The following is a 24019-nucleotide window of genomic DNA, read 5'->3' as shown; positions in this document are numbered from 1 at the left end:
TTTGAAAATGCACAGCATAGTAAAATGTATGCATAAAGATAACAGTATGTCTCATATACATTTTATACAGATTCTTTATATAACAATATCATAAAAGATACCAACTGCAGGTCAATTATTGATCGAGTAGAAAATGTGAGACAAAAAGGATACAGCAAAAGATTGTTTTATGTTCAAAATTATTATACTGGTGTAATTTCTAAACACACAGCTAAATATAGGATTTAACAGGAAAGAGAAAACTCAATGAACAGCATTTTCTGTGTTCTGAAATGACCTGCTGAACAATGCAGCCATAGGTATTAATGTCTGGAAAAGCAGGAACATGCTTTTTATAATGAATGTGAAGTAATATTTCAAGGGAAAACTATTTTTAATAGAGAGTTACTATTCATAGAAACTAATTATAAGAGAGGATTTCACTAATTTTAAAGGTGTCTGACCAAGGTGAAAAATTAACAATGAATCACATTGCCAGAGGCTGATCACTGGAAGCCCTGGTAGAGCTGTACTTCATCCTGGGAAGTGGGGGCATGTGCCTTTCCCTCATTATGCTCACCACTGCTGGGTGTGTGCTTTTATCATGTAAAGCTCGTAAAATGTATGCTTCAATGTTTAAGCTTCAGTACATAGTCTTTCTTTTTTTCCTTAGGAAATTCGTAATTCAGTATAATGGCAAAACTTTATTGTAAGTGATTGACTTACAGATGGACCATAGTTAATGGATGGTGTTGATAGAACCATAAGTCAAACAATATGAATTATTTAATCAATGAAAATATATTTTATTTGTATTGAATACGTTCTGTTCAAATAACTTTATCAATAGAAAATACAGCATCTTTTAATCCAGCTACATATAACTATACACTTTCTATCAAAATGCAAACCCTTTCTTTGACCTTCTAAAATCAGGTCTCATGTATTCACTTGGTAGTGATTTTACACAATGTACTGGGCCATGAATTGTAGGTCAGGGAAAAACGACAGCGACACTATTTTAAAAAGTATTTCACTTACGAATTCAGGAAATTACATTTCTGCATTACTATTGTGTCTTGTGCAAAAAAGAGTTTCTTATTTACAAGAAAACTCAGGGTAGGTTAAAGGTTCTTCATTTAAAAACAGAAAACTCCCAAGAATGCATGATGAACCTCATATAGAGCGAGTAGGTTTTCCTTCCTGAATATTCAGCACAGACATTGAAGCAGCATGATAGTTTCGGGTGAGATGCAAATTTGGCAACATAACATAATCTTTTATAAAAGAACAAATAATTCCACAGTTATTTTTAAACTAAGACATATTTCTTTAAACACATTTTCTGCATGCTTAATATTTTTAGAGAAAACATTTTTAGTTAAACTATTATAGCAAAAATATATAAATTGATATAAGAGTCCTGCCAGATATTATTTGCTAGACTGCTCATTCTCTTTTGGTCATATGTGTGTGTCTTTAAGTACTTTTTAACAAAGGAAAAAAATTTTAATTATTGAAAGAACATTAAAATATATAATATGCTAATACACAATATATGCACAATCATATTTATATTTATGCTTCCTCTCCTACAAGATTAAATACTAATCTCATTTATGGAATCCAGTGACTCTATTTGTCATAATAATGTATCATAGATTTATGAACCTCATATGCAAATATTTTAATTATTTAGTTTACATTTAATACTGCTTTCCAGATTAGTTCTCAAGATAGATAGCACATCTACGAATATCTTTGTAGCTTTTCCCAGTCCCTAAAAAATCATTCTGACTTCTTATCTGTGGTTAGCCAGTTTATTACTATTATACCTCCTGGGAAAAACTCTCTTTGAAAGAGGCAACATTTAATGAAATATAAATACATATACATATATTTACATATTCATTAAAATGATACTGAAGAAAATGTAAAAATACTGCTAATTTGTAATCAGTTTGAGTAGGATTTATTTTGAACATGAAAGAAATCATCAACTGCTAACAATCCAGAGATCAAAGACCTGAGGGTTAAAAAAAAGAAAGAAAGGAAGGAAGAAAAATGTGGGCTAGTATCTGACACTGAGCCCTGTGTGGGCTGAATGCAGGGCTGTGGGAAGTTACCAAATTGTGTCAGCCAATAGTTGCCATTAGGAAAGGCAAAAGTATTCAAACCAAGTGTGTGCAGATAACAAAGGAGAAAAGAGTGACTTCTGTTGCCAGTTTGGGCCATCAGTGACCATGTTTAAAGACAGGTGCTTATTATAACTTGGTGACGTTTCACATGAATAAAAAAATGCGTGGTTCCCAATACTTATTTATACTGGAATAAAACTAATTCATATAAGTAAAATAAGAAAAAAAGTGTGAATATTTCTGGTCCTGAAAACTACACATACATATTTAGGACTGTCAAAACAGACTAGTGTGTTTAACTGTATGGTTTTAAGATTTGCCTTTAACAACCTTCCCCCCTTTTAGCATATTGTGTGCATTTTAATATAGGATTCAATTTGTAAAAGTGAGGACTGTGCATCCAATTTTTCTTTTACATTGTGTTATATGTACAAAGCAGGAATCCTTTTAGAAAGTATTTTTGAATGGATATATAATGGATATGAATGATTTCCAGAACAAACTGCATGTGTGCATCAAGCACCAAACAACGACCTGCATATGTGGCCAATGACCAACCCCTCTGGACGAACAACAAATCTGCATAATTCTGCACAACTTCAGTCAGGATTTGTTCAGTCGGATGAGGTGGAGCGTTTCTTATCTTCTAAAGGAGATTTTTAATTAATACATCACTTTTTACTAGCAATGTGAAATAGGGTTTCAGGAGTTTCAGCATGTTTGTACTAAAAAAATGAATAGCTTATATTATCAAACTTTTGCGAAAATTAGGCAGAAATATATGCAAATCACAGTGATACTGGTCACTATCAAGGGGTTTTTCTTTCTATTTGCAAGACTCAGATGCTAACCTGGGTCTAGATCAAGGAATAGGCTGATGTAAAAAATAGGTGCTTGAAAATAAATAATAGTGTTCTCTTAGTTTTTGGAAAAAGTGCATATTGAATAGATTAGAGAATTGAAAATTATATCTTTTTCTATTGTATTTGGCCATAACTTGGTCCCAAGCCACTGGGAGTTACTATTGCTTGTATTCTCTTGAAAACTTGTAATCATTTTTCAATAAATAATGTGTTAGGGCAAAATGAGTCCTAGCTTTATTATACTCCTTCTTTTGTCCAGTATATAATTTCTTCTGGCTTGTGTTGCTTGGTTTCTCAATATTGACCACAATTGAATATTGCAACTATGTAAAACCGGGATTTTGAAATTAAGTTAGTAAACTTATCTTATGAGAAATGTCATTAAGAAAATTTCATAACCTCAAGAGACATCTTAACATAAACTGAGTGGGCCATTTAGCAATTCTCCTCTTCTTGACAAGTTATGTCAAACCTAAACAAAAGCAGCACACTCAGAGCAGTGACTTGATTGTCTTTACTGCATATTCCTTCCCAGGGTTTATTTTTACATACAGCATCGAGATTGTAACTAAGGCTCTACTAGACGCAGAAAGGAAATCAGTCTTCAAAGAAATTGGAAGCCAAAGAAAACAAATATATTTAAACTGAGTATCTTATAACACCTCTCAGACAACCTGTTATTTTTATATTATATTTAGGAGCTGAGATAAAGCTAAATGTTTGCTCTGAAAGATGAGAGATTGAAAAGCAATTTTCTTTATAAAGAACATTTTATAATAAAAATTGTTTCATATGAAAGAAACAAATGTCATAGCTGGCTTATTTTTGACTCATCGAATTCAGCTTGTTCTCACCTTCATAACATCAGTGTGATGTTTTACTTATATGGTGAAATTTAAAATAACACTTAAGATTATATCCAAAGTAAAGCCAGAATCCCTCAGTGTGTGTGTGTGTTCTTTTATGTTTCTCCATCCTCTTTGATTATTCAATTAATCATCCCATACAGAGAAAATGCTTTATATTTTATTAAATGCAATTCTACACTGTAAAATTTAATCTGTGCACTCCCTGCAACTATATTCCACACCATTCTAAAACTGTCAAATAATATTGGCAGCCAGTATTATTCAATCAGAATTAACAGTCTATCCAACCTTCCACCATTAGTATATTCCATATTTTCAAAATGAAGGGACTGAATCCAGATATCATTTCTGTAATTCAATCAGTCACTGGAATAATCACATTTTATATCATCTACTGTGATTTCTCTTTGTACACATTATGTCTGCTTTGTAAAAGCAAAGTGAAATGTCATTTTATTGAGTTATATAGAACTCAGGTTGAGGACTTGTGGCATTGTTTTTTTCAAGATTAACTTTAGGGGGCACTGTGCTGTCAGAAGACAGCAGTCTGTGACCAAGCCACACAATCTTGTTGTCTTTCTTTGTATTTGTAAGTACCTTAGCAATTAGTCAAAGAAAAAGGTGTTAAACTTTTCTTAGGGATCTTAGGTTCCCTAAGACACTGCCTTTGAAACTGATTCTAAAGCTATTCTCGAAAAACCAAAAAAAAAAAAAAAAAAAAAAAAAAAAAAAGACAGTGCTTCCATAATAGACCGTTTATCTCAGTTCAAATGTAAAGGTGAAAGCGGACAAATCCAGGTTGCTCTGGAGTTCAGAAACTTACCAAACAGCAAACCTCATGGGCGAGGAGGACACAAAAATGAGACTCAGTGACTGTGGAGAGAGAGTAACAGAATCAAAATAGGGAAGAAGGATAGTTGTCTAGGGGAACAAAACAACAGGCAGCCAGAACCCAAAGTTAATGAGCACAGAATCACTGATCCTTTCCAGTGAACAGGTAAAGCATAAATAGCAATGGCAGTGGCACAGATGACCTAGCTCATAAGTATCTGGGATTCTCATGCCTGGATTTCACAAGCTCCCCCAGACCCGCTGTACCAATTACCTTTGACAACTGACTTACCGGTTGATTTTTAAAAAGGTATTTTGCCATCTAAAGTGATCAAAGAAAAACATCCAGGAAAAAAAGTTACAACAGGAGCCCTTGACGTTTTGCCTTTTAATTGCATCTTCCAAACCACTTGATGTGACTAAATTAATTAAATTATATGCGATAGAGCTATGTAGCAGAGACTTTCTACAATTTATTTAATTATGCAGCATTATCTTTATTATATAAATACATATGCTGATGTACCTATGGAGGTTATAAATTTGCTTTGTGACTAGTGGAAATGTTTTCCTTGCCATTAGTAACATCAACAATGTCTTTGCTTTTTTTTTTTTTAACTTTTCTGCAGATCTTTGGGGTCAAGCCTCACTAGAGATGTGTATGTATCACAAGAAGGATATAAAGCTAGCTGATCAAAAAAAATGCTTATGTTTGATTTTTTTTTAATTCAAAATTATGTTTGAGCAGAAAAGTCACATAAAAATGTAATTAGGGATTTTTGAAGAAATCACAAGCTTCCAAAGAGAGACACCAAGGCAATAGTGAGGTGTGTTGAAGTGTAAGTGAGTAGAAGAGACGTTCTTATCATGTTGGCTAAAAGATATTTGACTGATTCGTTTGTAGGAAGGTGAAATGACTTTCAACTGATAACTTCTGGAATTTTTCTTTTAAAATTGTCAGAAAACCAAAGATAAATGCAATTAAACAGCATAAAATAAGCATCTTGCTATCATACATTATATGTGATACATGACCCAAATTATCAGCAAACTAATGATTCCAGTCTGTTCTTGCATGATACTTCGATGAGGTACAGAAAACTTTATGTAACTGTTCAATTTTACCTAAAAATTATTTAGCATTGTACCTGTCTAAACACTGAGCTTCAGATGGATTGCTTTCTCAATGCCATTCAACACTATTATGTTTATTGAGGGAATTACTTTCTTAATGTTTGAAATAATGCAAAGAGCTCATAACAATTTTCCCTTTAATATCAGAGATGCTTATTATTTATGAATATTTGAGTTGTATTTCTGGGAATTTTACCCATTACAGGACCTAATCAATAGGAAGAATGTAAGAAGTATAGAAGAAAGAATATCAGATAATCCCAGATTTTATATCTTTATCAGTGTTCACTAAAAGAATTTTTAAGAGATTAGTAACAGGCTAAGTGGATTTTATACTTCCCCCTGTGAAATTTAATAATGTTCTTTAGCTCGGGCTTAAGACTTTTAAGACTTTGAAGTTTAACTAAATTTACAAAAAAAATTCTCTAATTTCACAGGTGAGTTATTCCTTCATGTGCAATATGATATAAAATATATGGAAAATTTCCTAACATTTTTTAAGTTGTTGGAATTTCTCATTAAAAAGAAAACCTTTATTATTACACCTGTTATTGTACTATGCTATGAATGTTTTTAAAAGAAAAGAGTTTTAATATTTTAAAACTGTCATCATGAATGTAATTCTTCACTATATTACTGATAATTTCTGATTTTTCATATGGAAGCAACTAGGAAATTTTCAGAACACTTTCCCTGTTATTATTTTATTTTACATTATACAATTACTATGACATATTTTTGTCTTGTTTCATAACCTAGATTTTAAAAATACACTTTTTTCCTCTCTTGTAAAGTTTAACTTATTTTAACAAGCTAGAGCCTGTGTTGTGAAAAGTATCATTTTAAAGAAAATTAAACTATAAATAATTTATCAGTTTATGCATCAGTATATTTGATATTATTTAAATATCATTATATAAAACCTATTATTATTCAAATAATATATTGATTTGGGACATAATTCATTCAATATTTGTAAAGAAAGAAGATTTTAATGTGTTAATACATGTATATAGATACATGCATACATACATATGTGTGAATTTATGTGTGTGCCCGTACATATTAATAAACAATCCATGATATAATTCAGTTTAATAATTTCCATCCTCAAGGAAAAGCCTTTTTTGGATCACATTGATTTTACAAGGAACTGTAAAAATTATGAAGCTATTTTGAAAGGTAACTAACACTTTTCTTATCTATAGTTATTGGAACCTTCCTAAAGCTACACTGAAGTTGTTGCAGTAAAATATATTTAGAAAGCTGAATCAGAATTCTGAAATGTTGAAAGATATTTTCACATATGAAAAGCAAGCTATTTTACCAAATTTTTTTTTGCAAATCCTTTATGGACTAGTTTTTTGTTTTTGTTTTTTTCTGTTTTGTATTGTGTTTTAGGTTGTTCAGAGTAGAGAAACAAAATAATGGCCAGTGTCCTCAAGGATTATGAATTTGCTTTTCCCCTGTCCCTCAAATCTTGGTGCTCAATGATGTCATATGAGGGCTTTATAATACCTTATGGTGAGCCATTGGTAACATTTATTTAGGATTTTGCTAGAAATTTAGGGTAACATTGACCTGGTTACTTTGACACTGAATTTTACAAAATCCCTACTTTATCCCTGTATACTATTTTCTAGATCCACCAGGAAGGTGAAAATATCTTGAGGTAAATTTAAAATGAATAGTCAAACCAGCCAGGATTAAATTTGAAGATCTCAGTTGTCAATCTTGAGCTTCTCCTCTTGGGTCACATGACTTCCCATATGTGCAGTGTCATTATTTTTTCCAACGAAGGTCTTTTTCTTTTCTTTCTTTCTTTCTCTGTTTTTCTTTAAATCTTGATGTCTTCCTCCATTATGTTTAGATTCTCCATCTGATGTTATAACCAACATATTCTGTGTAAATAACAAGTACCCTAAGAAGTCATTAAATGCTTACGATGTTTAATGAAAGGAAATGCCAGGCCATCACCCTTTGACTTGGAGGCACGGCAAAGCAATGTCTTCTTAACCGAAGGCTTTTTCAAAAGAAAGAAAGGAGTAAGCTTTTCCAGCCACATCCAGGTCTGCCTTGGCCACCCATTGTGAGAACTTTGCTGAGAGCCCGGAGTCTTTCCAGTTACTTAATTGAGCCATAATCCCACGGATGCTTTGCTTCATTGGAGGGAAAGCTGAGGCATTTTTATGGCTGTACTCACTCACTGGAAAAGCAGAATAAATCACAAAGTTAAAAATAAATAATATACTTTAAAAGTTGAGTTATCTTGATTTAGATAAAAAGAAAAACTGACTATTGAGAATCGGGAATGTACCCTTAAATCTTTTATTTCTCCATCATAATATATACAATAAAATATCTGAATAAACACATGTATGTTGTTATTGAAAGTTAAAATTTAAACATGTTATCTGTTCTTTACTTGATGCCTGTAAATGACTGCTATTCCAGCTACAACTGATTTTACTAAGTTGTTTGACACAATACAACAAAAGAAGTTTAGTTTGTTTTATCATATTTTTACCTGGTTCAATATTTTAAAAGTTCTTTAAAACATCTTCAAAATATTTAAAAAATTATTTTAAATGGTCTCTGTCTTAAAAAATAAAGTATTTAAATCATGTTTTGGCAAGTAGAATCCCAGATATTATAATTTCAAGCTTCACACCATTAGTTCTAACTCAATGAACTCTGCTTTTATAATGGAAAAGAGACCTTTGACAGTAGGAAAATGAATGGCCATGGCTATGCTTAAATAAAACTTTATTCATAAGAGTCACTTGTATCTTGTGTTTTAGACTCATGCTTAATATTTTAGTTCCCCTTCCTCTAATTTTAATTTCCAAGCAATCCTAAATGAATCAAATACCTAAAACCTATTATCAATATCTTGCTGGACAATAAGATTGTAGGTATACAAAGTATGTATTATTTTCAAATTTTACATGGAATGTCCACTTGCTTTACTTTATTTTGCCTTAATGTTTTCTAAAATTAGTTATTTTTAAAATCTCCTGTATACTTGGATTGTACAACTAGATGTAAGGATTCAAATAATTAGATAAAATTTTACAATAGTCCCAGTCTTTTAGTCCACATGAAGTTACATTTCATTTGGTTCTATGGTAAAGTTTTAGGCTTTGAGGTCTTTCAGGCTGGCATGGAGTGTTTCTACCAACTAGTATCAACCTATATATAAAGAAACAGAGCAGAAGTGTCTGGATTAGAAATTCTGGATTTGAATTTTCTAGGGAATTTATAATATGCTGCTATTATTTGTCATTTTTAAGTTATCTTTCCTTGTGCATTTGCTGATGAAATCTTGGGTCATAGTCTTTACAATGTTTCTCTTGAATATTACCATGCTTGGCAGACTCCACATACTTTAAGGTCTATCCTAAGAGAACATGCTAGAAAAGAAATATCAATCGTTTTTTCACTCCACAAAGACTTTTCAAGTTTGTTTTGGGCAAGTGATGCATGTTAACACAAGCCCCATTTTTGTGCTACTATACGATTGTAATAAATATGTCATTATTAAACTATTTTGATTTAAAAATCAAGTAAGTTATAATCAAAATTATTTCTTTAATTGACTGCATTGCTTTAAATTCTGCTTTAACTCTCCATATTTACTGATTATAATGCCATTTTATGTCATTTTTCCACAAAGATTAATATGACTATTGTTCCTGGCATTCAATAGAAATGTAAGTCATCAATCACCACTCCATTTGAATCAGTTTTGTATTGTGTATAGACTGCGTACTTTAAAATGCTAATAACACAAGCGTGTTCTGCCACCTGAGCTACTGCAAATATTGAGATACAGAAACAAAAATTACTATTAAAGGACATTGACTTTCACAAATGCAAACAGATAATAGGGAGTGAAAATCAACTGCAAGAGTTGGTTAGATTGTATTAATCCCTGTAAATCTCCGACATTTCAAAAGCAATTCTGTGTATTGAGAAAGCCCTTGTCATTTCTTACTGGCTTGATCTCCTAAGGAGCGGTATGGTAGCACTGAAAAGCTCTTTGCCACAGGGATCCCCACAATTAAGAAAAGCTGAGATTGTACAAGTTTGTGAGTTTAAAAATATTAGCTTGCCTCCTACTTAAATCCAAACAAAAGCACACTAGGCCTCAGGGTCAGCCCAATATAGACAAGACCTGAGCTCGGGTTTGCCCCATGCAAAGAACTATAATAGAGTGCAAGCAGCCGCTACTTAATATAGAAGTTAAAATTACCCGTGACTGAAGTGAGCACATCAATCAAAAGTTTTGGCGTGTAACGAGCCAGGCAAACCAGAGTGGTGAGCTTGAGGGCAGGAAAAGCTTCTGTTCTGTATTCAACAGTTCTCAAACAGCCATGACATCCTTTTGCATACACCACCGACTTCCAGCAGGTGGATTTTCAAGGCATTGTCCTCCGAACACAAAGATGGATCAACTCACAGCATTTGAGGTGGCTTCCTGTTTTGTCTTCTGAAAACTAAGGCTACAGAAAACTGTCCACATTCTTAACATTTTTTCCATGTTAGTCAGAGAGTAAATATATAGTATCAAGGAGAGAAAATTCAATTAGAGGTGGAAGAGAAATGGCTTTGCTGCTGATTCATATTATACATAAAATTTAGGTATCCATTTTAAGAATATCAGTATATGTGCAAGCACTTAATGCGAGATATTTTATTTTCAAAGTCCCACAATGTCAGATTGTCTTTATCAATTTAAATTAGTGTCTTAATATCTTAAATACCAACAAAGAGACTGCTTACATATCTATCTCTACATGTAAATTTTGTGCATGCATGTCCGGGAGGTCTTGACGATTGCAGAATATAAACCCCGTTTCATTAACATTTTCTATTTTTAATGTCAAATTTAATTTTTTCCATTCACTTTATATGAACATCAAACTCTATGGTGGAGGAGCAACTACAAGAAACATCAAGCATAATTTTCTTTAAGGAAATTATGAGGAAGAAGTACCACTTCCAATTGTCTAGATTTTTGCTGACAAAAACTTAATAGAAGCAGATAAAGCACTCTACCCTTTTCATATATCATGCTCATTGTAAATTTTATTACATAATCATTTATTCAAATAACCCAGTAGTGATGGAATATTTGAAGATATAAAAGTTTTCAACTATCATAATCATAATTAAAGATAACTGGGTTGGGCTAAGCACAAAGCAATCAAACTAAGAATCATCCCATTATAAAACACGTGAAAAATGATTTGGAAATATAAAAATGTATTCATTTGTTAATAAAATATATAAATCAACATTATTTTAATTCTATAAACATACTCAAGAAATTAGTTTACTTCAACAGTAATGATTCAATCTTTGGTCTGAATAACAAATATTTAAAAAATGTTTTAACTATTATTTTGTTCAGTTAATATAACTGAACTTAGTAACTAAATTCTGTCTAAAATCAATATTCATTGTTTCAAATAATGGCTATTGCTATAGGTCCTCATATTTTAATTAAAGAAAGTCATAATAAGTAAAAAATAAAAAAAAATCAGTTTTGTTACAGTGTAGTAATATTTGGCAAGATAGAACATATTAAGACAGTAAATATCCCTGAAGAAAAGTACAATATATATATATATATATATTATTTATTTTAATCTCCCAACCATTCTTTACTCTTGCAACAAATATGAAACTTACAGTTTCATTTAACACATACAAAATAATTATAGCAAAAGCTCCTTTTTTTATTTTGACATGAAAGTCAGCTACTATAATGAAAAATCATCAAGTAGATATGAAGTCCATTTAGAGAAGGTGTAATTTCACAATTAAATCAACTAAAAAACAAGAACTTCCCCGTTCTTTTTTGAAGGAGTGCAAAGGTTAGAGCCGACGACTTCTAGTCATTATGTTATTTTCAGTTCTTCTTTAAGTTGGCTTGAAGGCACACTATGAGATGAAACCCATTCCTATCACAGCTGAAGTGTTCAAGGACTGGAGACTAGTTAGGCCATATGCCCTAGGACAAAGCCTACTTCTATTAGTCTGATAACTCAATATAGCAGCAAATGACTCCTAAAGATATACAGCTCTAGACACAGATTATTAATCATTAGTATATCACTGAAAACTTATAAGAGATTCTTCTTGTTGTAATATATGATGATTAACACAGAGACTATAACTGTACTACATGTAGAGAGTGAGGAACCTTGGATCTCTCATTCTTAGAAAGTCATCAATCTTCTCCACTCAAGGTCTGGGGATCTATACAAGAGTCAAAATGACTGTATAAGCCAGAGGTATTGGGGAACTCCACATAAACAGCATCATCCATACACAAGAGAGCTGCCATACTTACGAACTCTCATAGATTGTGACAGCACCCGTAAAACCCACACAGCTTCAATTCAGACGAAATCCTAGGTCTGAGAAGTAAACTACCCAAAGTCTAACCCCTAATGAAGAAGTTACTTGTGATGCTTGGAAATAGAAAGTCAATTTTCTCCAATGGAGTAGATATAACAGCCACAATTTGGAGCAAGCCCCATCCCTCATAGTCACTGACCAACACAATGTGTTTTATTTTTCATGTGTGCTTGTTTTCTTAGGATCTTTTTCTGTCTTACTGGTTTTTTTTCTTTTGATTTATTTTGCTCGTTGCTTGTTTGTTTGCTTTAAGCCTTGCTTTGTCTTATGGTTGTGAGTTTGTTTTCCTTTTCTTATTTTTTTTTTGAAAAAGAGAGATCTAGAGAGAGAAAGAGAACAATAATGAAGTTGAAGGCAGGCAGGTGGAGAAATTTTCTCTTTACCATTTCAATATGTCTCTGAAAGCTTGAAAGCTTGAGCTTAACTGGCCATAAAAGAATGCACAAGTATTTTAAAGTTGGAGTCACAGTCGCTCACTTTAGTGTTTGTTGTTGTGACTTTCATGTCGCCTATACAATATGGAGTGCAAAAACAAAATGTTTTTATTTTATATAGTATATTTTCACATCAGGCTTCTATATTTGCTTTGTAAATATGGCACAGAGAGGTCCATGGCAGTTGTGAACACATGAAGATTGGATGCATGCTACTTTAACCCCAGCTACTCTAGGGCAATGGTGACTGAAGGTTCAGTACTAGCAACCAACAACAACAACAACAAAATAGCCATTAGTAAGGGAACCTGAGCCCAGAGCACAGCAAGTCCTGGGCTGCTTGTGGTATAAAATCCACATTTGCACACCAGCCTTCCAGAGCAGAGAGAGATGAATACAGAAATGATGAAGACTTGATTATCCACACTGAAAGGCTCATATGGAGAACAGTGTACTTGCCTGGTAAGAACCAAACTGAGATTAGGTGTGAGATTTGATTACTGGAAGCACAGAATTTTGCACACCATATTCCTTGTTAGACATTTGAAAGTGTAGCTTAATTAGACTTTACAATCATTGTGTCTCAGTCCAATTCAATGGTTTGTTAGGTCTGTTTGAGATAGAAATTTATAAAATTAGTGGTCACACACCATACATTCTTCCAGTTGGTTAACTTCATAAGAATTTCCTCTCTACCTTTGATATGGCTATTTGACTGAACAGTAATGGCCTTGCCAGGAATATCATTATTCAGAGGAAGAGTCCTAACAATCAGATGTGCCCCTACAATGAACTATGAGAACTAGAGGTTATAGAAGATGACAATAATCTAAGTTAAGAGGGAGAGAAAATTGTCATTGAGTTAAATATGTTTACTTTCTTCTGATCCTTCATACACACTTAAACTTAAGATTTCCTTAAAAATTAGTTTATCATTTATGGTTTTCATAAAGATACATTATTTTTCCATCATTTTCCTACAATACCTTTCCCCTTAAGATTCCTTCCACGTCTCTCTCCAATTCCCTGTGAAATTTAGCGCTATTTCTCTCTGTGTTTATAAATATGTGTATGTATATAAATCCTTATATTCTAAAATAGTTCTCTTATAACTGCACCCATATTGTTCCAACTCCCCATGAAATTCATCGACTCTACTTCCAAAGGCATATATTGTACATATATATGTATATATACTAGTATAATTACCAATTGCATCCTAAATGTTTAATTTTATAATTATAAATAAGTGTAGCTTTCATACCGCATCATAGAAGCTTTTTGTTGCACTAGATTGAGAACAGTACACAAAAACTACAACTGCTCAAAATAAAAAATCAAACAAACAAGCAAATCAAAAAAAAATAAACTTTGGGGTTTACATTGCCAGTTAATACATCTACAAATCTACAACAAACCACTACACCTAAACCTTAGAGAATATTGTAAAAGAGAAGATTTGGATATAGAGCCAGCATGTCTGCTTCGAAAGAGTGTCTTTTAAATATTAGCAGGAATCACACCAATAAAATTCTATTGATATGTTACCTAAACAAGACTTGCCCAAGATACATTTACTTTTTCTCTCAGTCTTTGCATAATCTGCTGCCAAGGAACTTCCTTGGTATATTGAAGTCATGACTAAAGTTCCAAAAACGTTTATATTTAGTTTTTAACTCTGTTTGATGTAGTAAAGAATCTCCCTACAGAATGCTTTCAATTAGGCAGCCAACTTTGTAAAAGCAAGAGGAGTCCACTAAAGGATGCTCTCATGAAATGAAGGATACCCTCCCCACATCTTGATAGCTGGCTTCTTGCAAAGACTCAAAAATATTTTTCTAACTGAACCTATGAAATTGGAAGATTGAAATTGAAGATCCCAACCAAAACTTGCTTTGTTATTCTGAAGTGTGCTAAAAACTACACCTTTTAATTTTACCTTTCTCTGTCATATTTAGGTTGTAAGATAAGTATAGTTTTTCTCTTTATACAGTAGAATTATTTATTTTCTTAATAGAGAAAATCATCATAAGGATGGCTTTTGTGAGACTAATGAAATCAAAATCTCAAAACTAACTACCAAACAATTATATTCTTCCTCTTAAGGGCATTACACATATTAATCCATATAATCTAAATAAAACCTGATGAGTTGGACATGAACATTTTCTCCATTTAGCGTATGAAGTAACTGAGGCATAGCATGTTTTAAAAATCATCATAAAATACAAATTGGAACAGTACGTTTTATTCAAAATATTCAAATTTTAAAAATATTATTTGGAAATATCCAACATTCTATGTTTTTAAAGCTTAAATATAACAGTTCACTCTTTCTTCATACTTGTTTTTTTGGGGTACTCACATAATTGATTAATAAGTTAATCAGGGTCAGGCGGTGGTGGCGCACGCCTTTAATCCTAGCACTCGGGAGGCAGAGGCAGGCGGATCTCTGTGGGTTCGAGGCCAGCCTGGTCTACAGAGCTAGTTCCAGGACAGGAACCAAAAAGCTACGTAGAAACCCTGTCTCGAAAAATCCAAAAAAAAAAAAAAAGTTAATCAGGAAAATTTCATTATGATAATGTGACCAAATACCTGGTAACCTTCAGTACCCAGTGATTTATTCCTATGGACAGAACACCATAGCTTCAGAGTCTGAGGCAAAAGGCTTTGTTAACCCTGTTGTGAATAGGAAGCAGAGAGTGAGACAAGAAAAAGCCAGGAATAAGATACCAGCAAAAGCCCTCTTCTAAGACCAGCTTCTCATAGCCTCTAAATTGTAGAACCTCCCTCAGTAATGATGTCAGCTGTGGACCGAGTCCCCATTACATATCCCTTCTCAATAATGATGATAGCTATGTACCAAGTCCCAAACACGTGATTCTCAAATATCCCTCTTATCAAATTGCAATTTATTTTGGCATGAATTAGTTACTTAATAAGTTGTTATAATTGGAAATGAAAGCATATTATCAAAGAAAGAAGGAAAGAGAAAGAATGTTTTTAGACATTATTTTAAATAGCTTTCAAAAATATTCTTATTAATTGTTATAAAGCAGGTATACAGTAAAAATGATGATGAACAAAAGATACAAAAAACAACTTAGTGTCTGATGCTTTTTTTATATTCCAACTACAGTTCCCACTCTCTTCACTTCTACTTCATCCCTACTCTCTATATACTCTTCAGAAAGGATAAGGCCTTCCATGGGCAGTCGACAAAGCCTGGTATATCAAGTTGAGGCAGGACTAAGCATCTCCCACATGCAACAAGGCAGAGCAAGGCATTGCACTATAAGGAATAGATTACAAAAAGCCAGATAATGCAGCAGGGTCCCATTGCCAGGGACCCCAAACGCAGATCAAGCTGCATAATTGTCAGCTATATGCAGAGGTCCTAGGTTGGTACCATGCAGACTGCATAAAAGTTGGTCTAGAGTTCATGAGTTCCACAAGCTTTGTTCAGCAGTCTCTGTAGATTTCCAGTTCTGAGCTTAACCCCCCTTGCTCATGTAATCCCTCCTACCTCTTTTTGAATGGACTTCTGGAGTTCGACCTGGTGCATGTTTGTGTGTCTCTATAACTGCTTTTGTCAATTACTGAAGGTTCTATGAAGATATTTAAAGTGTTCTTAGTGTCTGATTCTAATTACAACAGCGTTCAAACTGAAGCACGGTTAAGTGTTAAATATTGTCTGTATCTGCACACATTGGGAATCTAATGATAACAATGAAATAAATCATAGGACCAGGTTTGATTTTTTCCTGATTGCTTAATCTATAAATATTTTGATAGATAGTAAATGTACAATAATAAAAAAATTATACCTTAAATGTATTAATCTGGTAAATATTTCTGAATAATAAGGATAACACATAAATCTTTTAAAAGTATATATCTATATTATGTTCATTGATAAGAAATAATGGTGCTTCAAATAACCATAGGATTTTCTCTGTATATAGCCATCTCAGAAATTAATAAATTTTGACATATCTGTAAAGTATTGTCTTTCACAGAGTGAATATAAGTTACAGTGCTATATAGATAATCTTATTTGTTGTCTACAATAGCCCAATATGAATATGGCCATGAGAAGTCTTATGGGAATAAATGAATACTAATAATATTGGAGCGCATGACTTTAGTCTCAACATGTCACACTAATAGATTTGTAAGGCTTTAATTATGAAATAGAAATATATTGTGACAATGTATTGCATATTCCCTGGTCACACTTTTACTTTCCTCTTTTTTTATGTACTTGGCAGTATTAAATGTATAACAGCTACTGTTAACAGTGTGTCTTAGGATCATGTTGTGCTGCTTTTGGGGGTGGTAATATTAAATAACACTTAAAAAACTGTTGAAGGAAACAATTAACTGGGGTGGTTTCCTATAAAATATGTCTGTACAGATAGAAGTATAGATAGATGTATAGACAATAGTTAGATATATTTATAGATGATAGATAAGATGTATATATACATAGCAAGAGAGAAAATTATAGCATATTGTCTATGTTACAAGAAAACAATATAAAATAGAACCACTTATAGAGTACATGCCTTGATCCTAGAAACCTGATGAGGACTGGTAAGGGAGCAAAGAAAGTACTGGCACATACACACACACACACACACACACACACACAGAAAAGTTGTGATTAGATGAGCTGTGTCTGATCTATTGAAGTACACCTATTAAACAATGTAGAACCTAGGTGTACTTACTATGCAAAGCATAGGGAGGAAGCCTTAGCTAGTCTATGTAGCAGGTCTTTGTAAGGGATCAGTCTCAAGTTACAGTTATCTGGGAAGAGGAAACTACAGTTCTTAATGTTTCACACACCTTTACTTGAGCAAAGAGGCTTTGTCAATCTTCTCTGAATTGCATCCAGGAAGTTTTGGCAATTTCCACTTACTTGATATCCTTGACATGACTATGCACAAGTCAACAATGCATATTTATTTAAGACTTTATCTATTCTTTACATATCACTCACCGTTTCCCCCATTTTCCTCAACAGAGCCCTATAATATTTCTGTGATATATTAAATAAGTTAAAATTACAAAAACTCAACAAAGAAAAGGGAATTAGAGATTTTGAGAGCCAAAGAATCAGTAAGTTTGCTGTAAGACCATCTCTCCTAGGAATGTCAGAAACTACATCCTAAAGACTCATCAATATGACTGCCTAACATGAACTGATCAAAGACAGTAGACATGTCAAAACAGAAATGGAAAAGTCCAAATGTCTCAACCCTACACAGAGAACTACAGGCTACTAAGTAATGCTGAGAGCAGAAGACATAGTCTTCTCCAGAGAAGAGTACCCCAGTTGGTTATCCAATACCAAATGGTCATCCCTAAAAATGTGCATTCAAGTGATATTATACAAACTGAGCACTATATATGTGTGCATGTTAAATGTTGTTGCATGCATATATGTATTTGAAAAGGAAGACAATGGATTTGAAGCAGATCAAGAAGAAGGCTATGAAAGAATTTGGGGACTGGAAAAGAAGAACAGAAGAAATATTACAAGTATACTGTAACCTCAAAATAAAAATAATAAAGATACTTTTCAGAGAAGATAGGATAGAGCATTTATTGGAGACAGGTCTAGTTTACTGACATTAAACGCTACAGAAATGGGAAATTTGGAAGGACTACTTGAAGGAGCTCGGAAACACTGACAAGACCAGGGCAAAGGCCAAGATAAATAGCTGGTGATATTTTTCCTAGGTCACAAAGACTTAAATTACATTTCTCAAAAAAAAGTTTACTTGACCATATGAAATTATTGGTATGTTATGGTTGAGATTTATGGAAAAAAAGTAGATTTATGATTAGGGAGATAAATATATAATTTTTAGGTAGGAAGAGATGGATGAATCAATAGATAAGTATTGTCTAGGCTGTCTTGGCAGCCTAGACAACTGAACCAAACAGAAAAACAAATTCATTCAGAATTTTTTTTTTAGGCAGGCAAGTTGTTGTCACTCAATATTAGATTTCTTTTAATGTACCTTTAGGTTTTAAAAGTACACAAAGTATTATGAGATATTATTCTTTCCATCTAAGATGTTTTAAAAAAAATGAATTTAAAAATTAAAACAAATTTAAAAGCAACAAATAATAACAAAGATTTCAACAAATGAGCATCTTAAGATACAATACATAATAATATTCACCTGAAGATTGCATAATCAAATATTAATTATGTACCTGGGCATGGTGAAATGTAAACTTGGTAAGATTTCTATTTAAGGTGAATAACACAATGTTCTTCTTCAATTTTTCATCTTTCCTTCAAAAAATCAGATTTAAATACATTGGAGTGTATACAAACACACACACCCACAAATGCATGTATATAATCATACATTGTACATATATAATATGCATTATAAATATATATGCATATATACTCTCTAATGCACTTATATTATTTTTTATTTTAAAATGTGTTCATATACTATATTTTAAACAAAATTTTCTTCATGAATTACCTATATTTATAATGCATTCAAAATTGTGCATTTTGCTTTCAACTGGAAAATTTCTTAATGCCTCAACAGAACATTGTAAAACTAATCCTGCTTAGTGAAGATTCAATTCAGAAGCCAAAACCTATCATTATACTGACTAAATGCCATGCCATTTTCTGTACTTGTTCTTCTTAGTCTCATCTCAGACCCATGGATGATATTGTCTCAACAATTGGTACATTTAGAGAGTAAGTCTAACATTTTAGAATGCCTAAATTTAAATTAGATACTTTGTTTTGCTACATAAGTAATATTCCCTTAGAGGTTTATAATTCTAGGACTCTAGAAGTATATTATTAACAATACAGATGTGATAACAGGATTGGTATTTGTTTCAAGAAAAAGACGTACATACATAAAACATTACGTGCAATTTCACAAGAAATTGCATTCATTTTTATTTTCCAGTTCCATGTGGTTCACATATGTTTTATATAAAGAGTAGAACATTTGGTTAAAAATTAAGTTGGTAATGACTACCAAGGCTTTCCTAACAGTAAAAATTAAATACAGATAACTTTGGACTATGTTAAACCAAGTAATGTGCAAAATAACTAAATGTTGTTATCAATATATTTAACATACTTATGAACCTATGAACTATCAAACAGAAAAATTAAATGTAACTTAAGAAAACAGTCAGTAATAGTTAATCTTTGCGATCCGTCCACAAAAATCTCATTACACAGTACGGTATGCAGCGTCCACCAACTTCATTAAAATCTAGAAGATGGTCCCAAATTGAAAAAAAAAATATTAAAAAGTTGAATAAAATAAAATAAAACACAATCTAGCAGCGAATCCTGACATTATTGCAATAAATCCTAACTGCTTTGAAATGTGCTGGTATAAGTCTTCAAATCAAATAAGTCACTGGGTTACACCCAGCATCCCTAGCCTGTGTAGATTGAGTGGGAAGAGAAAGGTATGTGAGGCTGTGAGGAGACGGTGAATTCTGTGGTACGAAAGAAAATGAACAACCTAATGAAACAGACTAAGCTTCTACTCTCTTTCAAACAGAAGCCTGGAAGCCTGGAATGAGACAGTTTATTTTGCTTTTGGCCAAGGAAATTGTCCCTTTAAGCCCCAAGAATGAATTGCCTCTTTTTAAATGCATTCTCCCTGCAGTACATAATCACTGTCTGTCACACTTTGATGTCATAATCATCTGCTGAAGTTCCACTGTTAAAGAGTAAATCTGCTTAACTCACAAGAAAAGAAAGAAGAAAAAAAAGTAAAGAAAGGAAGAAATTGCACAGAGGCACCAGGTCCCCTCGCCGCAGTGACAGCCTATTTGAACGATAGAAGTGCGGTGTTATGTCATTTTATCGTTATGGGTGCCATTTCAAAAGCCCAAAGCCTACTTTAACAAAATATATCTTAATCAGTTCAAGGAGAAACAGCAATTGTTTGGCTTTAGGTGAACGCCGTGCCTGTGCGCGTGCCTGAGCAATGGCTGAGAGAGTAGCCCAGAATGGAAACAGGTCCTGTGCATGCAGCTCAAGGACCAAAGAGCTTTAAACTCTATCTACTCACCTCTCTGAAGAAATGTTTGCATTGTGTTCAGCCTTGGATGATACCCCAGAATCTTTTCTCTTCATAAACAATAAAAAGAATTTAGTTGTTGTCATGAAATAAAGTAAAAAATATTTACCAATTATTTCTACACCCAGCCAATGACATTTTTATTATTGAAAATTTTAGTGGAAAATGATTTTTCCCTACTGCTGTTCTGAGCTGACATGGGTGAGAATAAAGTATTTTTAGAGAAGACACACGACATATTTCTGATCGTATTAATTTTGGGCTAAACTCTACCATTGTGCACCCAAATGACTTGTAAAAATATAATTTTAGAAAAAAAATATGTGAATTTCTAAAAGTGGCCTCTCTTGTGTTCTGCAAACATTTTCAGGTGAATTGTCTTACATTATCTGTTAAGTGGTCTCCGTTTTGCTTTTATATTAATACAGAAGTTCTCCACAAATAAGGGTCCTTTCAAAGATTCTTTTACGTTTACTTGCATAATAAAGTGTGAAAATGTAATTTTTTATACTGAATGATATTACAACAGTGATGATTGATTGACTGCTCAAGGTTTTTAATGTGAACTCTGGTAATTTTGAAACCTCCGAAAGGTACTAAAGCTCTATCAGTATAGCACGGTGAGTGAGTAGATTTCTATAATTTCATCTCCCACATTACTGTATTTTCCTGATTTCTTTGCATACACACTAGGAAGGTACTTTGATATTCTATTAGACACATTTTATTATAGGAAATGAAGTTGGTTATATTACTTGCAATAATGAGATCAAAGAGTGATTGTGTTTAGTGTCTTGTACAGAAAAACTTGTAGTTATTTAGCAAATATCTTAAAGATGTTTACCAATCATCTTTCTCTTTTAATTGAATTAAATCCTCAACTGTAATTTAATCTACATCTTTATTTGCTTATGAAGTCAGTGACCTAAGAGATTTCAAATACAATGTAGAGGTGATACATCTGCAAATAATAATGCATAGTAAGTAAATAAAATATTTATAAAATGAGAACAAATTGCTTGCAATACTTGGATCTGTGTGGTAATACCTTCTTTTTTATTTTCTTGAATGTTATGCCACAAAAAATGTTAAAACTTTGCGAATACAAAACAACATTTTGGAAAATATTTATTTATTTTTATTTCATTTGCATTGGTCTTTTGCCTGCATGTATGTTGGTGTCAGATCCCCTAAAACCAGAGTTACAAACATTTGTGAGCTGTCATGTGGATACTGGAAACTGAACCTGGGTCCTTCATTAGGATGGTTCACCCACTGAGACAGTGTGCCTGAGCTAATGGGAGCTCACCAACTCCAGCTGGACTGGGATCAAATGAGCATGGGATCAAGCTGGACCCTGTGAATGTGGTTGACAATTGGGGTAGACTGAAGGGCCAATGATAATGGCACTGGGATTTGTCTCTACTGAATGTACTGGTTTTTGGAAATCCTATTTTTTTTTTTGGATGCATACCTTCCTAAACCTTGGTGTAGCGGGGAGGGCCTTGGACTTCCTATCAGGCAGGGTTCCTTGCCCCTCTTAGGACTGGAGGGAGTGGGGGAGGGTTGGGGGAACCAGGAGGGAAGTGGGAGGAGGGGAGGAAGTGGGAATTTTGATGGGTAATATTTATAAAGTAATAAAAATATAAAAAATAAGGGAGTCTAGAGGCAGCTTATTAAATTAAAATATTCTCTAGATATGAAAAAAGAAGCACCAACAAGAACTTTTTAGAAGTTTTAAATCATACATTTAAAGGGTCCCAGATCCTATTCTTACACTGTCCATTCTTCACATAAAAGTGCATGCTGTTCACTAGCAGGAGCAAGGCTTGACACAACAAGAGGTGTGAATAACAGTTCCCTCGGGGTTTGTGCGCTTGTAGAGGCAGAGTCCCTCCATAAATCAGGAATTGTGGCCATTTCTTCTTTTCCTCCAATTTAGTTAATGAGAGACAATAGACTCTGTGTTGCAAATAGATCACACACTATGTAAAAATCATGGGTCATCTACATTCTGCACGACATCCTTCATTTCATGAATTTGAACCAAGGAGTAGAACCTTTATCGGTTTTGTTAAGGTGGACTTCATAAATGAAGTCAAAGTTGAAAACCAGGATAGCAGTGAAGTAATTACTTTAACATGCTCTCTGTAAAACTTTCTATCTAAAGCCTTAATAGTAAAAGTGAGCATTGTGTTTATAATGAACTCAGGTTAATGGTGGGAACCTAATGAAAAGAGGATATTTAAACTCTATAGATGTCAGTCATTGTAAGATATAAAAACCAATTTCAAAAAATTGTAGAGTAACATTGATTATATTAATATTATTAATTGTTAATGGTATAATAATATTTCAGAGACAGAGCTTCTATATAGAAAAGTAATCACCTTAAAGAGTAAATCAAGCCTTTTGTTTTTCAGTATCATGACTTTAGAACTTAGATGTATCTAGAAACATTATAAAATGATGGTTTGGAAAGATTGATTAGAAAAACCAATAAAGTAAAATACTAAAATAAAAAGTAAATCAAATAAATAAACCTCCAGTCTGTAATTATGAAGACCCATTTTAAGGATTTAGAAAAAAATAAAACAAAAACAAAACAAAACAAAAAAACCAACAGAATCAGTAAACTTTGAACTGTTGTGTAGGAGTCACTGAATGAAGTTGAGTTTATTGTGTTTGTATTTTAATATAAATGGTCAAGTTTCCAATATCTAAGAGGTGTAGAAAAGAAAAAGAAAAATGTAATCAGTGAATGCTCATTTTTCTGGTGTGGTTTTCAAGGACATAAGCACTAACTAAAACATGATACAGGATGGAGGGTTGTGTGCAAAGGAAAATGAGAATTACTGGGACATGTCTATCACTTGTCTTGTTTACTGACGGAGAGTTACTAACAGAGAAAGGACTGTACTTTATTTCATCATGTGCTTTTACTGGTACCATGGTGCTTCTTCATAACAATGACCCATACCTCATTACTGGCCAGTGGTGATGCCAGTGAATATTAAATCATTTCTAGAAGACCACAGCTGCATGGGTATGTCCATTCACTATGTACTTACTCATGACCTCCCATTTACCTGCCTTTTCTGTATAACGAAATTCCATTCATCCTTTGAGTTTATTACAGTTCTTTGAAGAAAATTTTACTATTCTTGATACCTTTATTGCCAAATTCATAGCCCATGGTTTACACTGCTTCTTAAATCCCACCTCCTTGCATGACCTGGTTAC

This window comes from Microtus pennsylvanicus, chromosome 5 (assembly GCF_037038515.1).
Source record: "Microtus pennsylvanicus isolate mMicPen1 chromosome 5, mMicPen1.hap1, whole genome shotgun sequence".
Lineage (NCBI taxonomy): Eukaryota > Metazoa > Chordata > Mammalia > Rodentia > Cricetidae > Microtus > Microtus pennsylvanicus.
This window is presented reverse-complemented; position numbering follows the sequence as displayed.